This window comes from Pinus tabuliformis, chromosome 4_1 (genome assembly GCF_031772625.1).
Source record: "Pinus tabuliformis cultivar Carrire ecotype Pingquan chromosome 4_1, CPIR1, whole genome shotgun sequence".
In the NCBI taxonomy this organism is placed as follows: domain Eukaryota; kingdom Viridiplantae; phylum Streptophyta; class Pinopsida; order Pinales; family Pinaceae; genus Pinus; species Pinus tabuliformis.
In genome coordinates this window covers 378947330-378961320 of record NC_142303.1, presented here as the reverse complement: position 1 = coordinate 378961320, position 13991 = coordinate 378947330, and the positions used below count along the sequence as shown (strand labels likewise).

General features: G+C 34.4%; 1 long non-coding RNA gene across 1 annotated transcript in view; it reads left to right on the top strand.

Moving 5' to 3' along the window:
• Window positions 1–2312, top strand: part of LOC149175880 (uncharacterized) — a 53636-nt gene extending 51324 nt beyond the window's left edge. The window contains exon 2 of the long non-coding RNA XR_016258579.1: window positions 2020–2312. This is a non-coding gene — a long non-coding RNA (uncharacterized LOC149175880). The remainder of the gene's footprint in view (window positions 1–2019) is intronic.
• The last annotated feature ends 11679 nt before the right edge of the window (window positions 2313–13991 follow it).

The following is a 13991-nucleotide window of genomic DNA, read 5'->3' as shown; positions in this document are numbered from 1 at the left end:
ACCTCCATAAATGATCACATTACATTCAAGAACAAAGACAAGAGTTAGGGGACCAATTATCATACTTATTGAAAGTTGATGCAAATATCAGATCTATATTGTTTGTAAAATGTCATGGACACTGATTTCCACTTTATGTTTTTAATATTCAATCTGCCTTATTTATTTCAAACTCTGTACTTTTTCTGTCTTGGGTTGCTGTACGTATTTTAAACTTATCAAGTGTGACTAGGATTTTGCATGTCAGCCTTGTGATGCAGCTAAACTAGCGATACAAACCTATTTTTATGCTTTGATTCCAGCTTTGTTTTGAAATTACCATTGTTACAAAACATATCTTCAAGGTGTTTTAATGATAAAAATTGCTCCTTGTAAGAGAAGACATGATAAGGAAAAGCTTAAAAGACTAAAGGGTATAGCCTTTGTTTTGTAACACCTTGTCTAACTTCTACGTATTTATGAAATGAGAAAGGACAAGAATGAGATCAACCAGGCGGGAAGAATTCCTTGTATTAAAGGGAGAGTTGAACCTGATTCTGTTATATGAAAGGGAAAAATGAATCTGAGTTGCTAAACGACAGTACAGTTTTCTAAATAAGCAAAACAATCTGCAAAAAATGATAACACAAACATGCATTCAAAAGATATTCTTTTTTGAGTACGGAATCTGGATCACCATAGATTATTCAAGATTTTCATATCAATCTTCAGTTCCACTTCAAGAAACTGACTTCTCATTTGACAGTTTTTTTATAACATCTCTTCTTGATTGCAAAGTGTCCTGCGGTAGAAGCTGAAGCTTATCGTACTGATGGTTAAGAGGTCGTATCATCAAACATAGAACTAATAGGCCCAAGTTCCCGGGGATATTTAATGGGAGAGAGTAAAAGCATATAATAACAAGGAACTTTAGTGTGGTATTTACAGTTGGATATCTCTTTTTATTCCTTAAATTTGAATTTCCTTTATCCATTCATTATTTGAACCAATAAAGAGTTAAGTTCCAAAATTTCTATTAAAACAATAAGCTACAAATATTTGTCACAGATCCTTCCTCTCTGAAGGACATACGCAATAGCACTGTTTGAACTAAAATACTGACAATGTGTAGGTTTGGCAACTATTTCTATCACTACAACCGCACCATAGGTCTTTTCCATTTCAGATCGTATAAGACCTAGATCTTTGGCCAGATATTGATGTTCTGAACAAGTTGCTCAGAGACCTGGCTGCTGAAATAGTGAAAAATTTAATTGTTGACTTGTGATTCATCAAGCACCCAATCAAACTAGCGATTCTTTTATTGGCCCTTGTGTAAACAGAGGTCTCCAATAAGGTAAGTCTTTTGTAAAATATGAATTGAAGAGGGATTTAACTGGAATTAATTCAGCATTAGTTCTTGTGTAAACAGAGGTCTCCAACAAGGTAGTTTTTTGTAAAATATGAATCGAAGAGGGATTTAACTGGAATTAATTCAGCATTAGTTCTTCTATTAGATTCTTCAAAAGCTAAGACATGGTCTTTATGTCTGTCAAATTCATCGTCTTACAAGGGCCAAAATTCTGCATTTCAGTCACTGTAGCCTTCATACAGAACTCTACTTGGCCTGTTGATACCTGAGCTTATCTGTCTATTTGCTTAACTAAAACAGTTCTGATTTTCTTGTGATTGTTTGGTAATGCTCGTATTATAAGCTGTTTACTTCCATGTAGTAAATGTGGCCCAGATTTCTTGATTATATGGTGCATTTAAACAAATCTATATTTTACTGGGATAAAACATCTGTATTTGTGTGTGGTCATCAGATCAATTTTTCTTATTTTATGGTTACTAGAGGAATGCTTTTAGTTCCATTAGCTTACAATAGACTGTATCATGGTGTTGTTGCCATTTACCAGAAAAAAAAGGGAAATTGGAGGTTTCTATATGCTTTTTTTTTTCCATCTTGTAAAATTCAGAGGACTTAGATGGGCAGTAGCTTCACAATTGTTATTTAATTACTCTCAATTCTTTGACTAGGTATATGGTTTCAGCAGGGGCTTGCACGAAACTTGTACTGGCAAGTTTTACTGCTGGTGTTATTGTGGGATTTACGTTGAATAAAAGTTTTCGACGTCTAGTTCGGAGGTTGCTGAAGAAATTAGATCATTGAAGTTCAGATCTATTGTATTTACAGAGTGTATTTAAGTGATAGGGTTCATGCAGTTATTCCTCGTACAATCTTTTGGCATTGCCTTTTTGTGGTTCTGTTTTCATCACGGTATGAACTTTTTGTATTTTTGAATTTAATTAAAAAATATATCTCTTTCAAATATGCAGCCCGAAGAATGTTGAATTTTTCTTTTTGGTGATTATGCTGTCATAACATTATGAAACTTTCGTATACTTGGGAGTTAATCGAATGACAAAGCTTTTTCAAATATACAGCCTGAAAATTTTAAATGACTGATACTTTATTTTGATTTTGCAATTGAATATTATTAATCTGTATACGAACATTAAATGCCAGTTTTTTAATTTTTTTGCACCATTTCTTTGTCTGGGAGACTTTTAGATGTGCAGCCTACAAAGGACTGCCACTTATATTTTGCATTAACCTTCTAATGACTGTAGCAAAACGAGAATGCAACTGTCTTGGCACCTATGTAGTTGTGTTCTCTCAAGCGTTTCAAATGAATTAGGTACTCTTTCCCATTGTTACAAGACACTAAATCAAAAGTAATGAGCCTTAGCTGCTTAGCTGCTCAAACTGAGGGTTAGGGAGCTTAAGAATATTGGATAAACAAAAACATAAAGATAAGGATGCTAGTAAAATCCTTTTTTGAAATTAAATTTAGGGATAGAGATGCATTTTTTATCTCTTATTATTAGACTAGGTAGCTAGGGTGTGTGGGTGCGCATATGGGTACAGCTGTGTTAACTTTGAAATTTAACTGTGCAGGTGCATGTGAGGAGTCTGCATCACTCATATATATATATATATATATATTAGGAAAGTAGTGAAATACAAAATTAAGAATTTATAAATGTAAAATTTTGAATTAAAATGTAAATAATAAATCAATATAAAATATGGTAATGGTAATGGGACAGTCATACTTCCAGTTTGATGATCGTGATTTAATTTTGAAATTCTATTATCAATGATTCAAGCCTAAATACTTTAGTCAAGCCTAAATATTTTAGTCATAGTTTTAGACTAAAGATAACTACAGAACATGTTCAACGACATTTACTCACAAGACCTAAATCACCAGTGATTTGGTCAGCAATTCGTAATGCCAAAGCCTTATTCATGTTCTACACCTTCTAGATCCTTAGTGAAAACGTTCTACAAGTTTTCATTGCTCTCAAGTTGGGGTTTATGTTTTGGGTTTTTCATTGTGGTTATCTCAACAAGGCCATCTGATTGGTTTTCATCACCCACACATAACATCATCTATGGATCGGTCCCATTTCTTGGAAAGACCACTCCTATATCCTAGGGCTTTATGATTAAGAAGATGAAGAATACTATGAACGTAAATAAAGTTTTTTGTTTTCTTAGGCTTCAATTGGTTTCTCTTTATTGAATGAATACCATAAACAATTCATAAGATGTTCAAAAGAAAACCCATCGGTGATATTTAGTTGATGTTTTGAACCTCAAGCTATATGTATCATTGGGATGATAAGAAGTTGAAGAGAAATGATGTTGATCATGGCAATTAATGCTCCATAAGTGCTCCAATTCCTCTTGAAGTATGAGGAACTCACTACTTGTGAGAGTGAATGCATAGTAAATGCTTGTAGATATTGGACATGCTCATTTACCACTGTCATACTAGCTCTTTGCACGGATCCCTATGACATATCCTCAATAGTGCCAAATTCACGTTGCCCATTTGAATATTGAGTAAGTTCAGATTAGATAAGGGATGTTTCTAAATTTGGATCATAAAGCTGCCATGAATCCTTTCATGACCTCTCTATCACTTCAAGGAGACCTTTCCATTATTTACTCAACATCATATCATTTTGGATTGAAGATAGAAGATGGCATATGAAGAGGTGTGCTTAGTTTGTTCGATAAATTACATATAAATTGTCCTTGTTACTCTACAAACTCTCAACTAGGAGGAAAGTACTAATCTCAACAGGAGAGCCAAGAAACAGTTCTTGGGCAAGCCAGCCATTGTGACCTTACTGGTGTTGTCCCTCTCTTCAAACCAAGGAAAATAAAGTATCTTGGTCCAAGGGGGAATCCTAAGATTAGTCTAGCCTAATCACATAGGAGTGATAGGTCAAATAGTTTAGGTTGATAATGAATTGTCAATCAAACAATCACCATTGTTTTGAAATGTGAAAGCAAATATGCAAAGTGTTTGCATGATTAACAATTTATAACACAAGTTCCAAATAGAATATGATTCAAACATGTATTTGTGTATGAAAGTGCTGGAAAAATGACTAAAAATGAGCAGATTTTACTTCATCACCCAAATGATATATTCACCACGTACCATAAAAAAATATTCAACTGTTGCGATGAAGAGATTGTTACATACATCAAGTTGAATTTGCAAGTTATTTAGATATATATTTCAAGATCTACTAATCAACACGGCATCAATATCACCACGCAATCAAAGATTATATTAACAAACTCATAAGCTATTAATGAAATGAATTGAGATATGTTTTATTTGCAGTGGATTAAGAATCCTATTTGAGTAAACCATGATAAATACGATTATAAAAGTTAGCAGCTGCCACAGTGGTTTTGGAAAAAAGAAAATTAAGTGATTAACAAATAAACACGTCTAGATTATTCCCATAGTAGCCAAATTGCCATGTATCACGTTTGGATGATATTCATAAAATAATTGTCAAACAACTTCAATAATTATGTGATCACCGTTTATTAAGTTCTGTATACGACAAACTTAACATGTGTTCACCATAATGATGTTTGGCCACATTAAGTCAAGTTTGGATTTGCTGTCACAACAATCATTTAATTTCGAAGTTTACTTGCTGCTCAGAACTTAAAGCAGAGATGATATCCAACAATGACGAAGTGCAATTAAGGTGACTCATTCAAGCTTATGAAGCATCGATTTAACCATTAAATGCATATAGAACTTGAATAAAATAAATTGTTCGAAAAATAGATGCATATAGCAAAAAATTCCAGCAGTGGAAACAAAATGTTAAGCTTTTACATCAGGTTTGAGCATCCATGCATTACTTAGATTGTTAAGAACCAAAAGATACATCAGATTTACAGCTACCATTCACTTGCAAGTCGTTGCAAGGGTTCTATTATCAATTTGACTTATACAAGTGTTTGGATGAAATGTTGGATCACTAAAGTATTTTAACCCTCTGAATCTGGAAATATTTGAGCTGAGTGTTGAAAATATAACGAAGTTCGATCTTCATAATTATCATTGTACTTGTAAAAACAAAAGAAGAAAAATAAATTATTATTATGATTATTTTTATTTCTAATCAAAGCATGTTCTTCATGTATATAGGGTTAATTAAGTCAATTTTTTATTATGAGTCAAAGAAATGTAATTGAGTCAAAGTCCCATTTGGACTTCTTGTAAGAAAATGAAAAATAATTTTTATTGAGTCAAAAAGTCAGTTTTGTCATCCACAAGTCAAGTTGGCCCTCCTTAGACAAGTCGGCCTAGAGTGGCAGTTATTCGACTTTCTGGACATGTATAAATAGAAGGCAGTTTGATCTCATTTGATCTCTCAACCGATCACATCGATTTCTATGCAAAAGAGAGAGCAAAGTCAAAGGAGAGAGAAATATCTTGTTTTCTGCCCTAATTCTGTCCACACATGTGAGCTTCCTACAATTTTTCAAAATTGTTATAGGGCTGAAATTTGGCCTCCATTGCAAACCCAAAATTTTCTGTGATTTGACCAGAAGTTTAGAGCATTGATCAACATTGACTTTTGTTGACTTTGACTTGGAGAAGGGTTGACTTGGGGACATTGTGGTAGTCTTGGTCTTGGTTTTTGGGTCTTGGATATCTCACTTTGATCTGATTCTATAAGAAGAGGATTTTTTTGGGTTTTCCCCTTTGTGGGGTTTTATTTTGGCTTGGAGCTCACATTTTCACGTTTTGTCTCTTGTGATCTTCATATTTTGTATATTTTGGTAATTGCTTGATGAAGAGAACATAATAAAGAAATAAAAAGCCAACAAGCGTTCACAAGTAATTATCAAGTAAGGGAAATCATCCCTAATCTACACGCATCTTGATTTCTCAACATGGTATTAGAGTGAAGGTGAAGGAAGGGCAACTTGAAGATCACTCTTGGTGGCACTTTTGAAGACACTTACACAAAAATGATCAACTACTTTGAAGGACATCATTTTCAACAATTATACTTGAATCTTTTATCAAGGGCATAACTTAAGAAGATTCAAAGACAGTCATTCACTTTTGAAGGAGACTATTATAACGCCTATCTCACACTCTCTCACATTTCATTGAAGGATTTTGGAAACATTGTCAAATTCTTGTTCACTCATCATCCATTATTGAAGAAGTCATAGCAGCTTGAGGACATTGTTGTAGTAGCCATCCTTGAAGACATCACTACAATAAGTCACCATTCAAGAACATCTTTGGAGACTTTCGAAGCATCATCAACATTCTTGGAGCACTCTTATAACAACCCATTCTTCTTTGACAAGTACTTTACTCTTTGTCTCAACCCCAAAGTCAAATGACATCTTTTTGTAAAGAAGACAACAAACTTGATGGAGCCTCTAATTTCAAAGGCTTGGAAAAAGAGAATAAATTTGGTTCTCATAGAAAATGAAGCCATGGATTATGTTCTAGGCAAAGTTCAGACCCTGACAAAAACAAGGCTCAAGAAGTAGCCAAGAGAAGTTAGGGCTCAAAGGATCCTCTTTGAATCTATAAAAGTCCATCTTATCTCGTTTGTTTCAGATCTGTCCACATCCAAAGAAGTCTATGACAAATTGGTCAAATTGTATTCTATCAATACCACTGGTAAGAAAATTTCACTAAGGAATCAACTTTATAGAACAAGGTTATCAAAAGATGAATATGTGGCCTCATATCTTATGAAAGTCTCAAAGTTAAAGGATCAACTTCAAGGGCTTGGAGAAGTCATATCTAATTCAGAATTAATCACTCTCGTACTCAATGCTCCACCTCCATATTGGAGTGGTTTGTATGTAGCATCTTTGCAAGGAAATAAACTCCAACATTTGAAGAACTTTGGGCACAATGTGCTCTAGAAGAAGCAAGGTTAAAAGCTAAGGATGACACTGCACCCAATAATGAAAATGCTCAAGCTTTTGCTGCTAGCACCAAGTTTGGAAGCTTTGGAAGATATGAACCTCATCATAGATACAACAACAATAATAGCTATAATTAACCACGTGGAAACCAAGACATGTCTAACATACAATGTTTTGGTTACAATGAATTTGAACATTATAAAAGAGATTGTCCCAAGGATCCTAGGAACAAGAAGAAGAACGAGAGGAAAGAGAGAAGTGGAGCTCACATTGCAGAAGGTGAAGAAGTTGAGAAGAAACATAAGGTTGAGGACAAGAAGGACCTTTACTATTGAAGAATTTTGTGAATACCAGGTTTACAAGCAGTTTGTTTTCATTTTTGGTAATAGAAATTAGAGTAGCAGTTATCATTACACTTGTGTAGAAGATTCTTGGGATTCACAAAGTATAGTCATTGAAGAAGCGTACAACATTGGAAGAAATATAGTCTACTTGGATTTCTAGAAGGGACACTCAGTTGCATATCTTTACAAGGGGTTGATATCAATCATCACATCATTTAGCTAGCCAGAAGTTGTCTACACATCATTCAACAGTCACAAATATTATATAGTGAGCGAAGCAATTAGTTTTATCATGAAGATTTAGAAGCAGATTTACAATAGAAGAAGAACAATAGTAGAGTCAAAGACATTATGTAGCATTATAGAAGTTTCTCCAGCATGATATTTTGTTCCAAGTATCAACATTCGAATGGAAGATTCAAAGAAACATAACATAATTCTATTCTACAAGAAGAGTAGGTTGTTTATCAATATGCTTTGAAGAACAATCTAGAAGCAACATGGAAGCTTAAATGAGGCTACTTTTATCAAAGGAGGAATTTCATCATTCTACATTCCATGGAAATAATCTTCAAAAAAGTTTAAAGAAGCAGCTTGATCAAAGAAGTCAATTAATTAGCAGCTTGGAAAAATAACACTTACCTTGAAAGAAGTTTTTACATATTGCAATCGAAGGACTCATATCTTCAGAGGGAGTTGAAGGAAGAAAATTGATGGATTTAGATCAGAAATGTACTTGGGTAGGAAATCATTATATTTCTTGAGGAAAAGTCTAGACTCTTCTTGATAGTAGTATGGCAACATAACTTACATGACACTATTGTTGGTTGTTATTCTTCATGAAGCGTAAGTAATGCGAAGGAAGACTTCAAAGGGAGTTAGCAACAAGGATTGAGATAAAAAAATTTCTACAACTTGATTCAAATATATGTATTGGTTACTCCAGGGAACTTTAATAATAAGAAATGACATCAATAATGTTTGAGATATGGCATGGCTTCTAGGAACAATACATAGCAATAGTACACTATAAAGGCATAAAAAGGAAGCAAACTGATACAAGAAGTCATAAGACAATTTGTTATCACTTAACGATATGTTGGATTTGATATTGACTAAGAAGAAATTCATCCACCTCAGCCGGAAAGAGGGAGCTATGATTGGTTCCACATTGATTGATTAGACATGTATTGTTGCTGATGAAGGTACTATTGATGATTCAAAATTGATATAATTTCTTGGAAAATTGTGAAGCAAAATTTTATACAAAAGATGTGAAGGCTAGTGCAGTCAATGGTGAAGAAGTTTGGCTCCATGAAGCCATTTGATGACATGTTGGTTCCAACGCTACATGAAGATTGTCAGAGAACCAGGAAGGTCGAAGTGCTTTATGATTTGAGAGTATGATGCAGATCATAGGAGCCAAGAAGCTATAACATGATCTCCACAAAAGAACATGTAGTCGATGCATTGATGAGTATTTTTGAGACAAGCTTAGGCTTGTGGTTATTCCTCCCTATTTAAGAGGGAGTGAGGATCTCCTCCTTGGTTGAGAGGGAGTGAAGGTGGACATGCTATTCTCCATGTGTCATGCACTATGATCAAGACTAACGATTATAAGCCTAGAGAAGGCATTGGTAGGGAGAATAGTGGATTGGATAAGCATTTGGGATTGATATTCTTTAAGGATTTGGATCCAAGATAAGAATAGTCCCAAGGATCGATATTCTTTGAGGATAGGGTATCCAAGATAAGAATAGTCTTGTGAGGACATACTCGGTGAACATTCAGATGGGGTATGTGCCTAGAGAGGTGGTCCTGGTGTCCAAATTTATGCCTTCCAGCATTGTGCTATGATCTAGTGGAGAGATAAATCTTGTTAGTCAAGGCCTTGCTATTTTTGACAATGCTAGTTATGATGATGATGCTTATCAATCCAAATCCCTTCTTATCAAAATATTTCAATTGCAGACAATTTTGTTGTGTCATTATGAATAACTCCCTCATTAAGAGAGTGTTGAAAATGTAACTAGGTTGGAGTCTTCAAAATTATCATTGTACTTGTGAAACAAAAGGAAGAAAAATAATTATTATTATGATTATTTTTATTTCTAGTCAAAGCATGTTCTTCATACTTATAGGTTAAATTGAGTCAAAAGAAAATTTATTATGAGTCAAAGAAATGTAATTGAGTCAAAGTCCCATTTGGACTTCTTTTAAGAAAAGAAAAATTAATTTTTTATTGAGTCAAAAAGTCAATTTTGTCATCCATAATTCAAGTTGGCCCTCCTTGGACAAGTCGGCCCATAGTGGTAGTTATTCGGCCTCCTGGACATGTATAAATAGAAGGCAGTTTGACCTCATTTGATCTTTCAACCAATCACATTGATGTCTATGCAAGAAGAGGAAGAAAAAACAATGAAAGTCAAAGAAGAGAGAGCAAAGTCATAGGAGAGAAATATCCTATTTTATGCCCTAATTCTGTCCACATGTGCGAGATTCCTGTGATTTTCAGAACTGTTATAGGGTCGAAATTCGATCTCCATTGCAGACTCGAATTTTACTGTGATTTGACCAAAATTTTAGAGCGTTGACCAACATTGACTTTTGTTGACTTTGAGTTGGAGAAGCTGACTTGGAGGAGGGATGACTTGGGGAAATTGTGGCAGTATTGGTCTTGGTTTTTGGGTCTTGAATATCTCACTTGGATATGATTTATAAGAGGATTTTCTTGGGTTTCCCCCTTGTGGGGTTTTTCCCTAGTTTGCAGCCTACATCTTTGTGTTCCTTGTCTCCTGTGATCTTCATATTTTGTATATTTTGGTAATTGCTTGAGGAAGAGAACATAATAAAAGAAATAAAAAGCCAACAAACATTCACGAGTAATTATCAAGTAAGAGAAATCATCCATAATCTACATGCTTCTTGATTTCTCAACACAAACAAGGTTGTCAGCTTAACATTAAAACTAAAAAGTGAGTTCTTTGACTTTTTGTTGCATCAGTTTACTTAATAGATAATTTTAGACCATGAAACCATTGAGAATTTATGAAACAAATATCAATTTAGTTACTAAATAATTTTTTGTGAGACAAACCATGGAAATGCAAGAATATTGAAGCATGGAAGCATTGATGCTTCAATGACTTTGGTGAACATGAACATAAATATGAATCATCCAAGTATACATATGCTAATGTTGATGAAATTTGTAGCACATAATAAAAGCAAATAGATCTAAAACTATAAAATTACTGAACTTAGAAACATCAGTTCTAGTCTATTTTATTTTTATTAGATCCAATCAAAGATAAAAAAGTAACCACTAGATGTAATAGATAACATGCAAAATGTCAAGCATGAAAAGATAAACGATTTTGCAAAGACTATTTCAAGTCTAATATAGATTTAGATCATTAGCATCAGACTTGAAACAAATTAAATAAACACTTAAATTCCTAGATCGGAAGAAAGAAAAAATGAAAAGGAAAAATTTAAAAGAATTTTGGTTGAAGAACTCTAAGAATAGATCAATGCCTACCTTAATTGGGCTATGTGTCACTTTTTGTTCATGAATCTTATGTATTAAAGTTATGCACCATTGAAGGATTATCCTATGAGCACCAAATGAGGTACTTTGATGGTTGAGGAGGTTGGTCCTATAAGAGTTCAACCTAAGTATTACAATGTGAACTATAAATGTAGTATAGTGTAATAGGGTAGAACCCTAGGATGTCCACACTCAATGCAAAAGAAGCCTAAGCCTAAATAATCACAAGGAAAAAGGAAAATAGAACTATACTTGAGTTGGCATCTTAATGTGGCATGGTGACCTTCAATGACCTTGCAATAGCTCCCTCCTCCAACATATACACAAAAAACAAAATATCTTCCAGTATATCCTTGAATAAGAATAAAATAATAGACAATATTATATAATAACTTTGGTAAGGTAAGACTACTTTCTTCTCATTTTCCTCAAACAAAAATACAAATGAGTGAGAGGTTTCTTTATATAGGATAAAACCTCAACTAACTCATCCATAAACTAATCTAGATCTAGAAGTCTCCATGCCCCAAATAGAATCTATTTAACACAATTAGAGAGAAATACAATAAAAAAATGTGGGTTGGCATGAAACAACTCTTCAAAATTGATGTGGCAACTCAAAACCATTGTCTAAAACCACACCATGCCAACAAAATAATCAAAGGACAGGTGCACCCTCCCAAAATTGAGCTAACCAACTCATGCAAGGTAATACAAAATATCCCATGAAATATCCATTTTAACAAATCCTTGTGGAAATCTTTGGTCCCACCTCTTCCACTAACTCAACATGGTTCTCCATCTTGGAAATTTCTCTTATATATAGTTTTTTGGGTTGTAAGATTTTGGGACCATTTTAAGGCATTAAACTATGTTCTTCGCCATTTGGATGCCTGGGGTTGCAACATAGTTTCTTAAACCTGCTAAAAATTGTACTCATTTACATCTTTCCAACAAGTTATTGTGCACCTCGAATGGATATCATATGCAAAAGTTACATCCCCAAAAAGTTGACGTATCAATTAACCACTTCTGGCCTACAATCCTTTTGGTGCTTCATCTCCTAAGGTTAGGGATTTTACCTTAGAGTTGATATTTTATGTTAAAGGATGATTTTAAACCTTGTGTAATGGCGTTTTGCGAATGAACCTAGACGATACCTCTCTCTTCAGAGATAAGCTACCACCATTTTAGCTAGATTGTATTTCTTTGCATTTTACAACCTTTTCCTATTTTTTTCATTAATAGAATATGGGCTTCATTGTATTAGTGTTTCTGCAATGTTTCTATGTGCATTTTTTCATTCATATTGTTGCATTTCATTTCATTCTTTATACAATCTAGATCAATGTTATTAGAGAAATATGCTCTTTCTTATTTCTCGATGCATGTGCCTGACGAGATTAGGATACAAGGAGTTGGGTTTCAAGCTAATTTCACTTAGAAAAAACAACTCTTGTTGCCTCAAGTAGCCTCGTGGCAGAAGAAAATAAAGATGACAGAGTAGGATATCCTACTAAGTTGTTGCTTGAGGAAGTTCTCGTATGACAAAGTAACAAGATGATGGGAAATTTTGCCCAGATCATTTGATCACTACCAACGATAGTTGGGGCACCTTCATCAAACAACTATTTCAGAAGTGTGACACCCTTTAAGATACAAGTTAACTTTGATATCCCTTTACTTGAATGCTAAATAGATGAAGATGCTTTGGAGAAATCATTAAATTTATTAAAGGGTTTTATTATGTTTAAAATTTTTCCAACATTAAAAAGATCACCTTCATGCTCCTTAAAGCCCTCCCCCACGTTAAAGATTGGTGGAAAGGTTATTGGGAGATACATGGCGAAGATGAGTATATGGCATTGATGATAGAGCCCACTTAGGTGGCCTTTTTTGATACCCTCTAGGATGAATTCTACCCTGTTGAAAGCTATAATGATAAATACATAAGATGGATATCTCTTTCTTGGGAGAGAGACCAAATGGTATTGGAGTATATTGAAATCTTCCATAACTTGTGTTGAAAATTTGGTATCAAATATTTCAAGTGACACCTGGTTTTGAAGTATTGTAGTGGTTTACACAGATACATCAAAACATAGATGGATTTCTTGAACATTTTCTCATAGGGAGCTGCTTATTGAGATGCTTGTCAAAATTGAGCAAAAATTCAAGCAGAGTTATAAGCAAGAGTTTGGGTTTCCAATTTCGTTGAAAAAAAAGCATGGTAAAGGTGGTCCTAACTCATAGAATAAATGATAGAGCAAGGAGAGCCAACCTCAAGACAATTAATTGAAACCATGGGCAAAGAAGTGTAATGGGAAGTTGAATGACATTGGTAAGTGGTGTGAGTTCCACCCAATCCCTTAACACAACACACATAAATTCCGTTTTTTGGGTAGCGGATCCCCCCATAGCCAATTTTGGGGCTTAAAGCCTGAGTTTTGGTCATTGTAATATAAAGACCCCGCAAAATGTGGGCACGGAGCGCGAGAGTCTAGGGTTGTCCACCCTAAAATAATGTAATTTAATATAGAAAGTGTTGGCCGACCAATGGTCCGAACGTATAAATAGAGCGAGGCTCTAAGTGTAGAAGTCAATTTTAGCTCTGAGAAGTAATAGGGGTTTTGATTAAGGGATTAAGCTCTGAGTCTGTAAGTTCGAGTCTTGGGTTGTAGTAGTAGGAAGAGGCTTTGCAGCTGTGTGCGCAGAGGCTTGGTAGAGTCCGCCGCTGTGTGCGCAGACCCCTGCAGTTGAGTGCGTAGGGCGGAGTTGGGATTGTATCTAAACCAAGGATTAATAAAAGATAAGTTGATTA